The sequence below is a fragment of the Accipiter gentilis genome, chromosome 19, assembly GCF_929443795.1.
Source record: "Accipiter gentilis chromosome 19, bAccGen1.1, whole genome shotgun sequence".
Lineage (NCBI taxonomy): Eukaryota > Metazoa > Chordata > Aves > Accipitriformes > Accipitridae > Astur > Astur gentilis.
The window spans coordinates 13,041,678-13,059,487 of NC_064898.1; positions in this window are offsets into that span (position 1 = coordinate 13,041,678).

Here is a 17,810-nt window from a genome sequence, read left to right on the forward strand (position 1 = left end):
TGATGATATGATGCCTCCTAATGTAATGTGTTGCTGAGACACATGAAGTACAGTGTCCCTGGTAGATTTGTCTGAAAAGTCCTGCTCACTTCTCTGCCTGCAAGAGCCTTGTCTCTCAGCACTGGTATGGGAGTGCTTTAGCTACCAGAGTGGGGCAGGAGCTGTGTATAATCAAATAGTTTCTAAAGAGAGCTTAAAACCCACCTCTTCCCCTTACCCTTTCAGGTGAGCAACCTATCTAGTGTGTTCTTGGGTGACAGACAGGTACCCCAAAAGCATTGAGAAAACTGATACTGAATCTTTCTAAGGGTTTGGTACCTGAAAGGAAGAAAAAAGACAAGCATGGGGGCTTACATATGGAGAAAGAACTTGTCATTACCTGGATGTACATACCTGGTCTTCCCTGCACTTGCTCATAACTTCATGTCTCTTGCTGCTAATTGCCAAAATCCTGATAACAGAAAAGGAAGCTGCAAGGCCAGTATTTAAGCATTGATAGCCAACTTAACTCTTTGGACAGCTTATGAAGTTTGAACACTGAACCTTCAGACATGCTAGAATCGTGCCCAAAGCAGGGTACTAAAACCTAGTACAGCCATTGCAGGTACTGAGACACGACGCTGGCAAGAAATGCAGGTGAGCTGCACAATGTGCCTGGATAGAACAGGAAAGAGCACTTCTCTGAGGGCTACAAACACAGGCAGGGATCTTGGCAGGGTGAGCATTCTTAATGGCAGCTGTCTCAGTGACATTACTGAGTGCATCCTGTACGCATACTTCGTAGACAGGACCTAAACGTTTGAGATGTAGGTTCTGGGTTCTGAATCAGAGTTTTTCATGGTCTGCCTGCATTAATTAATCAAATCAGTTTGGGGGGGCAGGGAGAGTGTCTGTTGGGGTTTTTCCTCATGCGTCATATGCTTCACGTGTTTTTATTATCTGTAAGCACTGTGTCTTGCTACCTTTCAATAAGTGAGCAGACATAGATGCATGTGTGCGTGTGTGTGTGTATGTTTGTGTGCACCATAGAATTGCCTTGCCCATGGGTACATGTGTGTCTGTGCAGCCTCTGTGGGGCTCTGCAGGAGTTCAGGGGCTAAAGGAGTAGGGGAACTCAGCAACTGCATGGAAATGCCTTTTGTGCATATTATGAACAAATGCTGCTTGTAGAACTGAGGGCAATACAGCCTCCACATAACTGAGCAACACAGGTTTTAAACCATCAGATAGAGAGCCAACATGAGCTCTTAAAGACTAGGTATGGGGTGGGTAACACAGGCTTTTGATATAAGTGACTGTGGGGCATCTCTTTGACCTTGGACGGATGAAGGTGGTGGTTACTTTTGGAGCAGTTGCTGAGGATACAAAAGAGTAGCACAGGCTGACAAAGAAATCTGCTTCTTGCAAGAGGATGGAGTTATGAGCTTACATGGCAGAGCACATCATACGCATGCCACTGCCACAGCGCACAGGGACTGCCCGCTGCTCTCCAGCACCCTGCTCACTGGGGTCCTTGGGCTGGTGTGGGGGGTCACAGCTGCCACCCCCGGGTCACAGCGGCCCCAGTATCTGTCCAGGTTAGCTCCCACAGCTCAGCTCCTCAGATGCTCGATTTTAATTGTGTGGTTGCGCAGCTCACGATTTTCTAAGTAATAGTTTGCATAAAGGTGTTTTAAAGAGAAAAAATATATGCAAGGAGAAGCACGTAGTTTTGAAAATGAAACATGCTTTGTTAAATCTATAGATAGTGTAAATTAAATTAAATAAACTGAGCACTCTGTCTACCATGTCGCTGGTGATTCGAAATCACCAAAGAGAAAACATACAGAAAAACATTGATAGAGTACTAGAAACTACATCCTGAAGGACTGAGTCCCCTAAATTGTCAGCAACTATTATAGGAACTGGTAAAAGCTGTTTCACTCTAGACTGAGAAGGTTACACTGGTCAAGATTAAAAATCAATATTTAAAAATGAAAGTGTTTTTTAAAAAAATAGCTTACAGACATACAGTAAATGTCATTATTATACAGAAGAACTTGGTAATAAAGATGAAAAACATATAGTTTACAAAAAGCACTGGAAAATATTTTTCAGATGTGTGTATGTATATAATACAAATATATACGCATATTTACCTCTAGCTATGTTTCAGATTATCACCATTACTTTTATAAGAACTGCTTTTGATTTTCACCCAAGATTATAGAGGAACTGATTTATACAACATATATATGAATTATTTTCTTTAAATCATGGTGTACTTTAGCTTAGATTATTACATTTTTCCAAGGAGTTGAACAGTGTATTTATCACTTCATACTACTGCACACAGGATTATTGTGAACAAACCAGGCTCTCAGTGCAAAAGAAATACACTTTGTTTAAAGAAGCAAGTAAAGGTTACACTGATCTCAGGAAGAAACCAAACTGCTACAGGTATGTTCTGGAGCAAAATTCTGCAAATTAACAAGTGTTTGTTTACAAAGATGTACAGAAACATCACCTGGACATGTTGTTTAACAAGAATAGAATATGGAAGGAGAACAGCCTTTTTTAAAGTCTTTTTCATTTCTAAGAGTGATAAACTCTTCCCTCATTTCCAAGATCACAGTGCAGCCTGTGTACATCATGAGATAGAGGACAGGCTTTAATTAAAGAAAAAGGTGCTGATTCAGCAAAACCTTCAAGCTCATGCCAAAATTGAAACACATATTTAAGTAACACTACTTCTGAAATCTTTTGCTCAGTCCTAATGAATACATCTGTGCTTATTATGAACATAGAAACGTACTGCCATAACAAAGTTCACACAAAGCATGGCCATTCCTCAAGCACTTGGCTGAAGAAATATGCATTCACACTGTTACATTCAAAGTGATCTGCACATGAAACAAGAATGGACCCCACCATCTTCCTGCCCCTTGCAGTCCCCTCAACTCTCATCCCCAGAGCTTAACCTGCCACCCTGCAAACCTTTCTGCCTCTGGTTTTGCAAAGGTTATCCTCAGGTGCAGATTATTGTAGGACATAATTTAGGGAATCGGTGCCATCAAAAGACAAAAGGCTAAACCAATAGCAAATTGTACAAAGGGAAATCAGAGCTCATTCATTCATTTCTGAATATGCTGTGGGATATTCTTGCACACATGGTATTTCAGTAAGAATTTGTTTAGACTGTGAATTTATGTCCTAAAATAATCTGCACCTGAGGAAAAGAATACATGAATGCACAGGGGATGAGTTGTGGGTTTTCTGGCTTTGAAAATCAGTAGGCATTGCTTGGATGATTTAAAAGCACCATTAACATCTTTTAATTTTTATCAATGTTGTCTCCTATTTGTATTTCAAATATTTTATCTCTGTTATAAAGTCAGTGAGGACTTTGTACTGAGTGTCTATGATTTTTCCAGAAATTACTAGTACTTAGAATTAAGGGAAGACTGTATTATAAAAGAGCACAATGCAAGTTCAAATAAGCAATTCTTGGGCTGTTTCAGCGAGAAGCACAAACTTGTTACTGCACCACTAAGTGCATTGCATTACATTAAGAAGACTGCAAATTTAACAACATAGGTTGGCTATCACAAAATGAAATGATCTCATGATATGTTAATGGCTAAAATTTTCCCATGTTATGATATTTCTGACATTCTCCGGCTTTTTTATCTCGTTACTATTACACACTGCTGCCACTAGATGTCAGAGTATGAAAGGGCCCCACCGGTCCCCACAAATGCCTGAATCTCGTTAACAGCTGAATTAGAAGAAAGCATTGCACAGGGTAAGGGGAATAGCCGGAGAAAAAGGTAGCTTTACTGATCTTTAGCTTTTGGCAGTATTAAATTACTGGTTTTCCAGGAAGAATCACACTGTTTTGACACACAAGAATACAGGAAGGCTCCTGAAACCACCTTCCTCTTCTGGGGTTTTACACTGTTTTTAAACCACCTTTCAAGGTGGGCCCTGATTCATTACAGGACTTCTTCAGCATTACCACAATGCTAACACTAAATAATGCATAGCAAATTGAAACACAGAGCTTACCCAATGCAAATTAAAATCATATAAAGAAAATAATTTATCAGGTCTAGTTCCTTCAGTCAGTATAGACTTACCTATATTTACAACTCAGTTGACTCAATGGCCTTGCCTTTCAGCCCCATGCTCACAGCTAGATTACACTAACTAGGGGGCTTGGTGATGAAATAACGTGCTATGTTTACCTACAAGGAAGCTGGCAAACTGGACACTGTAAAGAAAAGGAGACTTGGTACATCCTCTATGTCATGTCATGGGGTTGAATACTCTCCATGGCAGGTTAAGGGACCTTTTGCAAAGATCAGAGCTAGGAAGACAGCCCTGGACCACATCCTGGTACCCAGCCTTGGACTGTGAATCCTGCTCCTCTGTCATCATGGTCACAACTTCTAAGGACAAGTGCTAGAAAGGGGAGGGATGGGGAAAAGGCAATGTTCTGTGTAGAACAGAACAAAAAAGCTTCCCACTTTCATCAGCATACAGGACAAGCTCTGTATTTTGTGATTACACTGGTTTAATCTGGTTGCTCTATCAACGTCTATAGAAAAAAAAAAAGTGCTTCAGAGGACTTCATTCTCTCCTAGTACCTTGTGTAAAGTGGAACGCTGCAAATTAATTTTGGTCACAGTGAATGATACTAAAACCAAAGCTGATGTCAGACTTATCCCTTCCTAACTACAGAGGCAAAGCCATGCGACAGAATGCATAACACATTGAAATCATAAGTTAATTACTTGGGATGAGAAAGGGACTTTAAATTGCATCAGAACCATGCTGTCATACTATTTCATGGCACTGCACAGCCTTATCCCTTCAGCTGAATGCTCTAAGTAGGCATGAATCATTGTCTTTGCACTACTGAAGATATGACCTCTTTTTCTAAATCTGATCCTCAATTTCCTTCCCAAAAGTGTCTAAATGATTCCTTTTCACTGAAGTCTTTCAGTCGCTGTTCATGGTCACAGCTGTGAAAAGGCGTCTTCTCTCATTATCTGCTTCCTAGGCTGATGCTTGGTTATATTTTCTTTCAAGAAAGCAGTGCCTCAGTATTCATTAAGGATAGAGTTTCTGAAACCCTATGCAGTGGGGGTTTCTTTTTCTTTCTTCTGCTATTATTTGGTATATCATCATGGCTCTTATCCCTTTGATGGCCCACATGGGACCCTGGCACATGCTTTTGCCCCAGTGAAGGACTGGGAGGGGACAATCATTTTGACAGTGCATAGAAGTGGATCATGGGAACAAATGGTACATGGATATAGCTTACAAATTTTGCAGATTCAAGGACTTCCTGTGAAACAATCCTTGAAATTTACGTCCAGAAACCAGTCTATTCCTGAGCTACCTGAGGAGAAACAGCATAACAATGTGGGATGTCAGAACAGTTCAAAATGGGGAAGTGTGAAACATGAAATCCTTTATTAGGGGATAAATCTGAGGTCAGTTTGGAAAGTGGATACTACATGAACAGACTGATAAACCTTAATCCCAAGAAAACTCATATAAAGAAAAGGATCTAATGTCACTCTTTCAAAACTGGACTAACTCAGTAAATCCTGAAAGAGTTATTTCTGACCTATCATTGTGTACCAGGATCTGGGAGAACAAAATTTGATCCATCATTATCTGTAACTATAATTTAATAAAATAACACAATCCACAGTTTTTACTGCTGGCCACTGAGGATCAACACATGTATATAAGTTGTGTAACATAATGAAACATAAAGCAACATAATGAAACCCATTATGTTGCTTATTGTTGTGCTTTGCTAAGGAGCCACTGGAGAACTGTTTCCCTGTTGTGTGACAGGTGGTTGTATCACCCTAATATGAGTGACTGTTCATGTGGTTTAATGCTAAACCCATCCTGAAGAGTTTTGCAAGATCAGTGCTGGAATATTTATCAGCTTGTACTATTTAGGAGAAAAATCCTGAAATGTCTGTGAGTTCCTTGTCTTCAATAAAGTAAATTAAGCAGTGTCAGAGAAGTAATAATCTATACTATTAAATCATTAACTTTGTCCCTGACACAGCTTTGTCCTTGACAAACTAGCATTTGGACATGATTTGGGAGTCAGTACAATTCAAATAATTTCCTCAAAAAGCAGTCTGCATGTACCTGCCCTGTTTTGAAAGATAATTTTAGATAAGAGTGGTTCCAGGCCTATTTATTTTATTAGTACAGCAATAGTCAGTTTGCTCTTTGTACTTTGATGGCTTGCCACACTCATGGGGATAAGCATGACATGACTGATCCTGCTTTCTTGTTTATATCATCAGGTTTTGTTCCCACCTGATAGGTTGTCTGTCATCCATCTGGGTCTCACGCAATCCTTTCCCCTTCCGGGTGCTCTGATAGCACATCCAGGTTTTAGTAATCTTTCTTTTGGGAGCTAATAAGGAAAACAATCCTGACCCTTAGTTAGAAGTCAGAGGTCCAACCATAAAAGCCTGTAAAATATTGCAAATCCTTTTTTTCTGGATATTCCACTGCTTCATAATAGGTTCTTTGAGAGCATATCCTCTCAATCATCTCAGTCCTGTGTGGGTCGGTTTGCTTGATAGTGCTACTGAAATCTACTGCCATGGGAGGTCCTGTTCAATGCCTGCTGTTTGTCCAACCACACTCTATAAAATCCTTCTTTACAAGGCAGACTTAAGACTAATGTCTTTTATTACCATGTCACTTGGTCTCTAGTCAAAACAACAACCAAGATGTCCAAGGCATTTGACAAGCTACTGCCTGCAGTCCTCTCTGCCAAACCTCGGGATCTTCAATGCTCTGGACTATCTTTTTTCTAATCTGCCTCAGAGCTCAGCTTTCATCTGCCTAATTTCAGCATCCATATAGATTGTCTCATCTAAATAATCTAGGAGCCAAATCTCACACTATTTCTCCTTCAGTTTACCAGATAGGTCCAACTCCAGCCATAGATCACTGACCCAAATGAACGCATTCCCAAGGACACAAATATCACCACTTGCACAGATTGCTACTATCTCCTCCAAGTTTCTGCAAATGTTCACCAAATTTGGTCTTCTGAGATATAGAAAAATTTTACCTTTTCTGAAAACCAGTGTAAACTCAGAAACCTGACGTCAAACCCTCAGGTGGTAAGAAATACAATCATCTGCCCATAATGGAAATACCTGTGGGTTGGTTTTAATAATTTAGGATTTAATTTATTCACTGTTGCTGTCCATGAATTTGGACATGCTCTGGGCCTCAGCCATCCAACTGATCCATCTGCTTTCATGTATCCTACTTAAAAATACCAGTCTTCATTTGGATTTTGTTTGCCAAAGGACAATGTGAAAGTGATACAAGCATTGTATGGAACATTCTGTATACCTCTTAAAGGACATTCTACTTAACATGAAATGAAAGGAATTGCAGGCAGTTTCTGCCTCTTTTGATGCTGTTACAGTGCTGGGAAAAGTAATTCTCTTCTTCAGAGAAGGGTAAGGTTTACACTCCCTCTGTCATCCAATGCACTAGTCCTGACTAAAATGTTTCTAGATGTTTTGCACGGTTTCTTTGTTTTGTACAGTTTCTCAATGTTTCGTATAGTTTCATTTTGGAATAGCTGAAACCTGAGGGTTTTGTTGGCAATAAGCTTTTGAAAGAGATGAAAACTGTATGTTTTCTTAAGACTCTGTTGTCCAGCTGGGATAAAGGAGATGAACACTTTCTTTCTTCCAAAGAGGTTAAATCACGACTGCACTGAAGTCAGTCATAAATTCCCTTATACCTGGGGGAAGACTCTGCCTTTAAGGGATTACAATACCTTGACTAAAAGAACACTCTGAGACATAATGATATTTCATCTTTGGGACAGGTGATCATTCCTCATTGCAAGGATTCCTTTGAAATCAAGGACAGTTTGTCTTGGACTTGTTACCTCCTGAGCAGACACTTCAGCAGCTCGGGAGGGTGAAGATGGATGCACGCCCTTTGTGTGAGAGCATCAATCAAATTATCACTTAGAAGAGGGTGGCAAACAATTGCTTGGGTCCATTTCAGCCCAAGTTTACAGCAGAAATCCCAAACCCTAATTCTTCTTCTGAGCTGGGACAACATCTCCCTCTTTGCTGGCCTGCCACTTCAGCAACTGTGAAGCCAGGGACCAAGGGGACCGTGAACCTCTTCTGCAAAAAATTTAAAGTTCTTTCCGATAACAATCAATCAGCATTCTGCTTAAAGCTGTGGCAATCACTGTTTCCCTTGAGCTTTCCAGACTTAAAGCAGTCAGCATGTTTGTACCATTTTGGAGCAACAGTCCACTGAAATCCCATATACTGCAGCCACACTTCAGCCCAGCCTACCATGAGCTGGTAGGGAGTCATGCAGGATTTCACTGGACTTGTGCCTTAATAGCACTTTGCCAGAAATGACTGTCAGCAAAATACTCTGGAAAACAAAGAAAGCTTCCTAAAATGAAATGCAATTTATGTAAATTTCATTTTTCATCAGGAACTGAAAAATGCCCCAGATTTCATAAATTGGTTGCCATTTCCTTTGTGGCCTGTGAGTCATCTTCTAGATCTATAGCAGGAATTTTTTTTTTTAAGTTTTTTATTCTGAGGAGATACCACCTGCAAAAACCCCTGACAGACCAGAGGGAACATGATTGTAGCTGGACTAATGCATTAATCAGTGCTGGGGACTGATCTTCAGCTGTAGATATAACCAATATGACTAGATCGAGGAGAAATCATAGGACTGATATGATGAGGCTATAAGACTGAAATGTGTAAGATGGCATTTCAAATGGAGCCTAAAGCCTAAGGCTACAACTGTAGCAGGAAATAAAATACAATTGGGACCACTTTCTGACATGCCAACAAGTATGAAGCAGCTCATGCCTTTGCTATTAAACTCTCTTAATCTCTGAGATAGGTTGGCTACACCCAAGCTGGTTATTGGAAATGCCCCTGACCCATGACACGTTCTGAATAGGGCCTGGGAACCATTCAGAGGGTTGGTCTGAAGTGAAACCACCCAAGAGCCACTCTAGCAATTTAGCAGTACAGAGGATTGAGATCTAGTGCCTGGGAATGTTTTTTTGGTACCACAAAATTTACTAATACCAGTCATAGCCTGAGCATCTATTTGTCTCAAACTCGAGGCCCACAGATGCCAGTGCAGCAGCTTCCAGTGAGGTCCACAAGGCAAAATGCTTTCTGCTCTTCCCACCTAGTCTCCTTCCTTTCAATTTTATGCCCAGTTAGTTAGTTCCCATTTAATATTATGCCTGGCAGTCTGACAAGAGAATTTGGATGACTTTGACAAGAATTTGAATCAGAGTTGCAGCTGCTGCAACCATTTCACAAGAGGCAACATATCAGTGGCTTACAGGCAGCCACAACACCACAATAAAAAAGGGGAAGAAATTATAAAGCAGGATATCCTTTGGAGACTGCTACTGCTTATTTAAAACAGATGTGAAACACATTTGTCTAGTGGTAGGATGAACAGACACAAGATTACCTTGGACAGCTGGCCCAGTAAAATTGCACAGAATCTTTTTAGACACATACACACGCACACAAGAGCACATGTATATATACATATGTGTGTGCATATATTTATATAACTTTGAGGAGGATCCAGCCAACATACTGCAGAGATGCTGTGTGTGTGGTAGCTGCATGTGGGCAAATTGCACTCGGCAAATCTGTAGCCCTTTGACTCTCTTGTGCTCTTCCTCTCACTCCACATAGCCTTCATCAAGGTAGCTGTGGGTTTACTATGACCAAGGCAGTAGTCCTTGTTGCAGTAAATTTAGTGCAGATTTTCTACAGCCTCTTCTTGATAGACTCCCTATAAATTTGTTTTCTGCCTGCCAGATGAAAGTCTTGTAAAAATCAATCTTTTACATATGTTCCACTTGCATCACATGTTCAGATTCAAGCATGGAGGAGGATGTTTTCTTGACCAGAACTTTGTGTTGCCCCAGACTATCTATCTGTCATGAAGAGTCTTGGGCTAGATCATCCTAGCAGCAGATAGTGAAGAATAGACAGGACATCAGCAGGTGACATCCCTTTCACTTAACCATAGATATCTACTATACAGGTGATTACATGAAAGTTAATCCTTAGTGCCAGTGCAGAGAAACAAGCACTTTTGGGGAATGAGCTGTTTCATTCAAAAGCAAACAGCTAAACTCAGGAGAGATTAATCCACACTTGACATCAAAACCTACTTCTGATGGTATGACAAAGACTCAGGTGTGATCTACACTAGTGTTCTCCTTGTTGCTAGCCCAGTGTTACAACTCTGACAGGTTTTTTTAATCTCTTCATTTGAAGGGAACGCAAAATTGAAGCTGGCAAGGAAGTCACTGCCATGTGCCATTCATCAAAGCGGGGCCATCGACAACAATGTGAGGCTCACTGATCATTCCTTCCTTTCCTCACCTCATATTAAATGTTGTTGCTGCTTATGAAGTTCCTGAGAGGGGTTTGGTTTATTTTTTCAGAGATCAATTATATCGGGGGTGGGGGGAAATAGAAAAAGAGTAAATTTGTTTAGCAAGGAAAAAGCTCTCAAGCCTACTGGTCTCTTGGAAGATGAACACAACTGTCCATAACTTTGATCATTAGTTTGGGTCACTAGAGTACAGATCCAACACTGAGAGTGGGAATCTCTAAAGCTAAATATAAGTTCAATGGCTTTTTGTGTGGATCAGTCAGCTGGAGGTGGAGAAAGATACAACAGTTAAGGTTATCTTTAGCAATCACAACAGGAAATTAAACCAAACTCTGCCTTCTCTAAGTCACTTTTTAGCCATATTGCCCACACTTTTCCAATTTATAACAACATACTAGTTTCCTAAAGAGTCACAGGAAGAATTATATATGAGGTAGGACTTCATGTCTTGCACAGCAGTTCTAGCTCTGTATAGAAAAGTTATTCCTGAAGAGAACACTTACTGAATTTAAGTGAATACTGCTGAACACTAAGTGAAGTTTAGGGTACCAAAAGGTTTAATAACGAAGGAGCCATTTACAAACTGTGAGAGACTGAATTGTTATCTCAAGTCCTTTGTCTCAAAAATTGTTTGCTGTGAGAGACTGAACTGTGAACTGTGTATCTCGAGCCACTTATCGCAGAGGTGGCTTGTTTAAGCATGGCACTCCTCTGTCCATAAGGAGGCCATGAGGCCATATCGGGCCACTGAGGCCTCCAGGGGAGGGGACAGGCTGGAGCTGGGGGAAACATGCAGGAATGTGGAAAATACCATTGTCATGGAAACTGTAGTCTTTGAGATAGGGTACTGGTTTCTGGTGTTGATCAAGAGAAGGTCCTGTGGTAGATGAAACCTGCAGTGCGTGAACAGTGCATGAACAGTACATATGTGTATGCATCATCAGACTATGCCCTATAAAAAACTGTGGAGACAAGCTGTGATGTGCACCCATCACCGAAGAATTGAAGACTGAGGACCAACAGGATGCCACTGGATCCGTGGTGGTGACTATCCTTGCAACTCTATACTGACTACTTGCTTAATTTCTGCCTTTTCTTCCATTCTATCCTATTGCTACTATTTTCTAATTTTGATAATAAAAGCTCTTTGGGGTGTACGGCATTTGACCTCATTTGTGTCTTAATCTCACTCTTGGGATCATATTGAAACCTTCCCCGACATTGGATTGGGACACAAGAATATTTACATCTAGAAGGATCTACTCCATCATTTCATTTTACCTTTTGCAACACAGAGACCACAAACTTCTCCAGCATTTCTTATCTTCCACCCAAGAGGCCTTACATTTTGTGCTTTGTTAATGAAATGGGTCCAGTCTTTATCTAAAGACATCAAGTGATGAAGGATTTCCCAATTCATTAAATGAGGTGTTTTAGCATTTGAACTATTTCTATTAATTTGCATAGGAAAGTGAAACATCTTTAATCAGATCCAAAGCCTTTTAGGGCTTTAGATATCATCTGTCAGATGCTAAAGCTATATATAGGAAGACCAGTGCTCAACCTGGTCTGTGCTGATGGCATAAGATCCTATGGAAAACCATCACCAGTTGCATCGTGTAGCTGTTTTATTTTCTTTTGTGCTGAATCATAGCAGTGGCATCTTTTTCCTTCAAATTTAGATTCAAGAATTGCTAGGAAACTGACAATTTTTATATAACACCTTTCCTTTTTCAGGCCGTCATTACTGGGTAACTCAAGGATTTAAAACACAGAGCCCCTCTTATACCATCTCTGACTCAGGGTTTTTCAAACAAGTGCAGCACATTGATGCAGAGGACTACCTAAAGGAAGAAAAGGAGATTCTCTTCTTTGAGGGTGATGAATATCACACACACATTCATTACCATCTGACTCTTTTGGACTGTACATCTATAGGAAAACAAAGATTTTATTTTTCACTAAGGAAATGCAGACAAACTAAAAGCATTGGAAGCGTGGGCTATATCTGACAAAATGTAGACATCTAGAACATATATGGCTGCATAACAGTATTTCAAGCAAGACTCCCATTATACTCAGTCTGGACCTGTGACTTACTATAGTCTCTGGACAGTAATTTAGAGGGTGCCTCCACTGAACAGAGCTGAAGCCAAACAGAGATTTCTCTGCCATTTCTCCAGCCTCCCCAAGGCTGCCAATTTCATAAGCAGAGTAAGATACACTCTCATGCCATGCTTAAACACAAAGTATAGGCATGGTTCATAAAATTTTGGCTCGTCCAGTTTCAGAGGTATCAATGTTTAGAAGATCCACAAAATACTTATCTCATATTCTTCCAAATAGTACAAGACACAAAACAGTCCTGAAATAAACTGTTCAGCTAAAGATCTTCTGTAAACACCAAACCACACCAGAAGAAGAGAGCAAGAGAGGTCACAGAGATGTCGTAAGTCCTAGGCCCTTAATCAGCAGACAATTTGTTAGGTATGTGTAGTAGATCCCTTCTTACCATGAGCGCCTTTTCCACACTCACTTGTTTTCTCTCCAGGAAGATTCTGGGGAGTAATATACACAGCCCAGAAGCCAGTCTAATCAAACCTGCATTTAAAATAGAATTAATCATCCTTAAAATGTTCTAACTCCATCTAAGTAGAAGTGCAATTTGAAATACTTAACAATAGTTCAGGTAATAAAGAATAAAAATATCTTAAATTGGTAAAATGATAAGAGGAATCAGTGAAAAAACAATTAAATATTTTCACATCTTTGCCTTCGTAGACAATTTTGATTATTTATCTCTCTTATCTAACATATTGGGGTTTTTTCTTACCTGTCTAAATAATTTTGCCTTCTTTGCTTTTCCTAATAAAATGGGAAAAAAAGTGGTAACTGAAAATTTAAGAAAGATGTAGTTACTAAAAAGAAATAAAATCCATGACTTTTACAAGAAAAGTTTTCTGGAAAATTCTGACCTGCTTATCTTAAAATCAGCTCACGCTTACTAAGCAAATGAAATAAGGATGCAGAGTGAATGCAATATTATTACAGCTGTTCAAACCACTGAGCAAACACATTGATTCATTCTAAAGAAACCACATTCAGAAAAGCTATAAAAATCTTCATAGGAGGTATTAAATTCATTTGACTTGGTGAATACAGAGCATATGTATTTTCTGGCATAGGCATGGGTAATAAAATAAATATGGATGGAACTAAACCAATTGTCTGTACTACTGTAGATAGTACTTAGCAAAGTTACTATAGAGAGCATCCAACTATCCTTGAAGACTAACATTAAAAGTAGCATGAAAGCTTTTAATTTGATTTTGCATTTTATTGACTTGACAGTGGGATGCTAATCTTAGAGAAAACCAACCATGGGTTGGTTTTCATGAGCCTTTTCTACCAGTCTTGGAAAATTTCCATTATCCTAAACCTAATGACGTTTCTTATTTGCAGTTTCTATAGCTCTCTTTTTAAATCAAACAGTTTCCTGTGGCTCTCTATAGATTTTCTACTTAGCACATTTAACCAAAATCTTCAAACATTTCCTTTTCTGGCCTATGTAGTCCATTTTTTTTTTAAGGTATGAGGTTGTCTAACTGCATCCATGCAGACTATGTTATGTAAACTGCACAACCAAGTGAAATATTGACACCAATTGCATGGGTGAAGAGTAAAGGTTAGTTAGCCACAGCAGGGCTACTGGGAGTGAGCAAGTGTAAGGGTTGCATGTTTTCCTGAGGGAGAGACAGCAGAAAGAGGCAGGAAGGGGTTGTTTATTATCTTATTGCTCCTTATACATCACCAATAAGTTGAAAAGAGCTGCCTCTGCCCACTTTCTGATATCACATATTCAAAGTTCTCTATCAAAGGCACTATTTAGATCTCATTTTTTGATTGCAGTGAAGAAGCCTTGCCATTCCAAATACATTTTTTAAAAGTATGAAAAAACTAGCATTAACACTGATCCATTTATAATAATTTTTCTTTTCCAAAGCTATGATGAAAAGAAAAGAAAGATGGGAAAAGACCGTCCAAAAAGTATTCATAAAGAGTTCAGAGCAATCAGTAGCAAAGTATTGACAGCACTGGAAGTGAATAATGTGTATTTAACTACACAGCAAACAGGCTTGATCCTGCCAGTCTGTCCTCTGTGGAAGTAAAGAAGTTAATATAAGCACAATGTCTGTTTCCAAAAATAGCATTTTTATTGATTTCTCTCTGTGATGAAGCTGAATGAGATTTCCTGTCCAGCTGCTTTAACAAAGACTCTGCAACGTATCAGCTCTACATCCAAGCCATGAAATCATCAGATGATATCAAACCACAAGATACAATTCTGCATTTAGTTTAGCATTTTTCTCCATGTTAGTTTTATACTCTCTTTTCAGTTTTTTGCTGAAAATGCCACAGCACACAAAACCTTTGAGATTTCAGTTAGGAAACTTTGTATACATATTTATTGCACAAGTAAAAAATTACCTTTCTGAATCTTGAAAATGACTTGAAAATCTCATACAATTATAGCTCCAGCAGGAAAGATTTGAATCTCAATATAGACTTTATAGGAATACCATACTGCTGTGACAAGCAAGACTCGGAAATTCCTGAAGTTTGTTGAAGATAATGTCTTGTCACAAGTACTCAATGAGCCAACTAGGAAAGATACTTTCCTAGACTTGTTATTTGTGAATATAGGACTCATGGGAGATGTGACGGTAGGTACCTTTCTTGGCCATAGTGATCACAAAATGGTTGAATTTAAAATCTTCAGTGTAATGAGAAAAAAAGGCAGCAGCATTGCTATCCTGGATTTCAAGAAAGCAAACTTTAAGCTGCATAGGGAGCTACTTAGCAGTGTCCCCTGGGAATATGCTTCTGGGGGCTTAGGATTCCATGAGTGCAGGTCAGTTTTTAAGAACCACCTGTTACAAGCATGGGAACAGGCAATTCCATTGCATCATAAGTCAAGTAAGCAGGGCAGAAGACCAGCTTGGTTGAACAAGGAATCCCTCATGGAACTCAAGAGGAAAAAGAAATTGTATGATCTCTGGAAGCAAGGTCAGGCTCCACAGGAAGACAACAGAGGTGTGGTTCACATATGCAGGGAGAAGACATGAAAACCAAAGCTCAACTAAAGTTGAAAGTCACTAATGTTGTGTCAGACAACAAGAAAGGCTTTTTAAAGTATGTCAATAGCAAGAGGAGGTCCAAGAAAAACAACAAAGCTGGTGGAAGGGTTGGAAGGCATGCTCTGTGAGGAGCAGCTAAGGACTCTGGGTTTGTCCAGTGTGGAGAAAAGGAGGCTGAGGGGTGACCTCATTGTTCTCTACACCTTCCTGAGGAGGGGAAGTGGAGAGGGAGGTGCTGATCTCTTCTCCCTGGGATCCAGTGACAGGACACATTGGAATGGCTCAAATCCTCACCAGGGGAAGTTCTGACTGGACATTAGGAAACATTTCTTTACCAAGAGGGTGGTCAAACACTGGAACAGGCTTCCTAGAGAGGTGGTCGATGCCCCAACCCTGTCAGTGTTTAAGACACATTTGGACAATGCCTTTAATAACATCCTGTAACTTTTTGTCAGCCCTGAAGTGGTCAGGCAGTTGGACTAGATGATTGTTGTAGGTCCCTCCCAATTGAACTATTCTATTCTATTCTATTCTATTCTATTCTATTCTATTCTATTCTATGTTTATTTTGGCATAAGACCTACCATAACGAAGAAGGGAGTGGCCCACTTTGAACCCATGAATGTTAATAACAATGGAGTTGTTAGTTTGTACGGACATCAGTATTTTAGAATTGCTTTGACAATGAATTTGAGTTGGTTGACAATGAATGTATCAATGTGCTACAGTTAGCGCAGGCCTGATAGCCCAGCCTGTGCTACCTTTAGACACCACATGTCAACAGCTCAAGTATTGCTAAAAACAGAGTTGGGGTAAGACAGAGTTCAATATTGGCTAATGGTGTAAGTTGAGTCTCTGAGGCATACTGCTGGGGTGATGACCATCACTGCAATGAATAAAGGAGGTTGTAACGAGGTCGGGGTCAGTCTCTTCTCCCAAGTAACAAGTGATAGGACAAGAGAAAATAGCCTCAAGTTTCACTAGGGGAGAATTAGATTGGATATTAGGAAAAATTTCTTCACCAAAAGGGTTGTCAAGCATTGGAGCAGGCTTCCCAGGGAAGTGGTGGAGTCACCATCCCTGGAGGTATTTAAAAGACCTGTAGATGTGGTGCTTAGGGACATGTTTTAGTGGTGGACCTGGCAGTGCTAGGTTAACAATTTGACTCAATGATCTTAAGGGTCCTTTCCAACTGAAAAGATTCTATGATTCTAAATAGGTAACAAAGTCCCTATAAAATAAACAACCTTTTTTTTTTTTCTTCAGAAAAAGTAATTTAGTTATTAAACAGTTAAGAGCAGAAAGATCTTTTTTTTTCAAAATATAAATAACTTGTCTAGAGCATAAAAAAACCTGAAAAGAGAGCTGGTAACAGCCAGGAAAACAGTTTTTCCTGTCGCAGGTAGCAATAGCTACTGACATGCATTCAACACAAAACATGTTCTGCAGATGTTCAGATTTATTAGTCCACAGCAAATGGTGCTTACTGGGGCTCACATCTCATACTCTCCAACAGCAGGAACTGCTTCTGGGAGCTCTGTCTAGAGATGATTGTGAAATCCTTCTCAGTGACTCAACAACAAATACATACATGTGGATTTGCCAATAGACATTCTACCCTACAGATAGCAGTAGGAGCATTTCATGAATGCAGACAGGATGTGGCAAGCATGCTGTTCAATCCCAGAAATTCTTCACCAGGTTTTTTCTTCATGACAGCAAGTTAAAGACGCATGAGAGTGAAGTTGTCTATTCTGTCTGAAACATATCATTGACATTCAAGCTAAGTTTAGATAAAGCACCTCAAGAACAGCCTAGATTTGCAGCAGCATGAAGCACATACCATAGGAACAGGGTAAATCCTTAGCTACAGTAAGCTTCAAGCTACTCACACTTTAGCAAGCAATTCAGCAATTCAGTTTAAAGCTGACTTGGCTGTCTTTGAACTACACTGCTTTCAAAGTAGGCTATAGAGCTCTCTTAAATCAGGCTAGAAACTGGTTTGTTCATGAAGGTTAAGTTAATCCTGTCTAACTTTAGAAATTCAGTTGCCATATGAGAGGCCTGAGGGTATCCAAAACACCTGTATGGGGCTGGTAGATATGAGTCAGGATATATGGTAAGGTCATGCCCTCTGGACAGGCACCTGAGGGCCAGGTAGTTTATTCTAGGGTCTTTCAAATAGCACTTGAT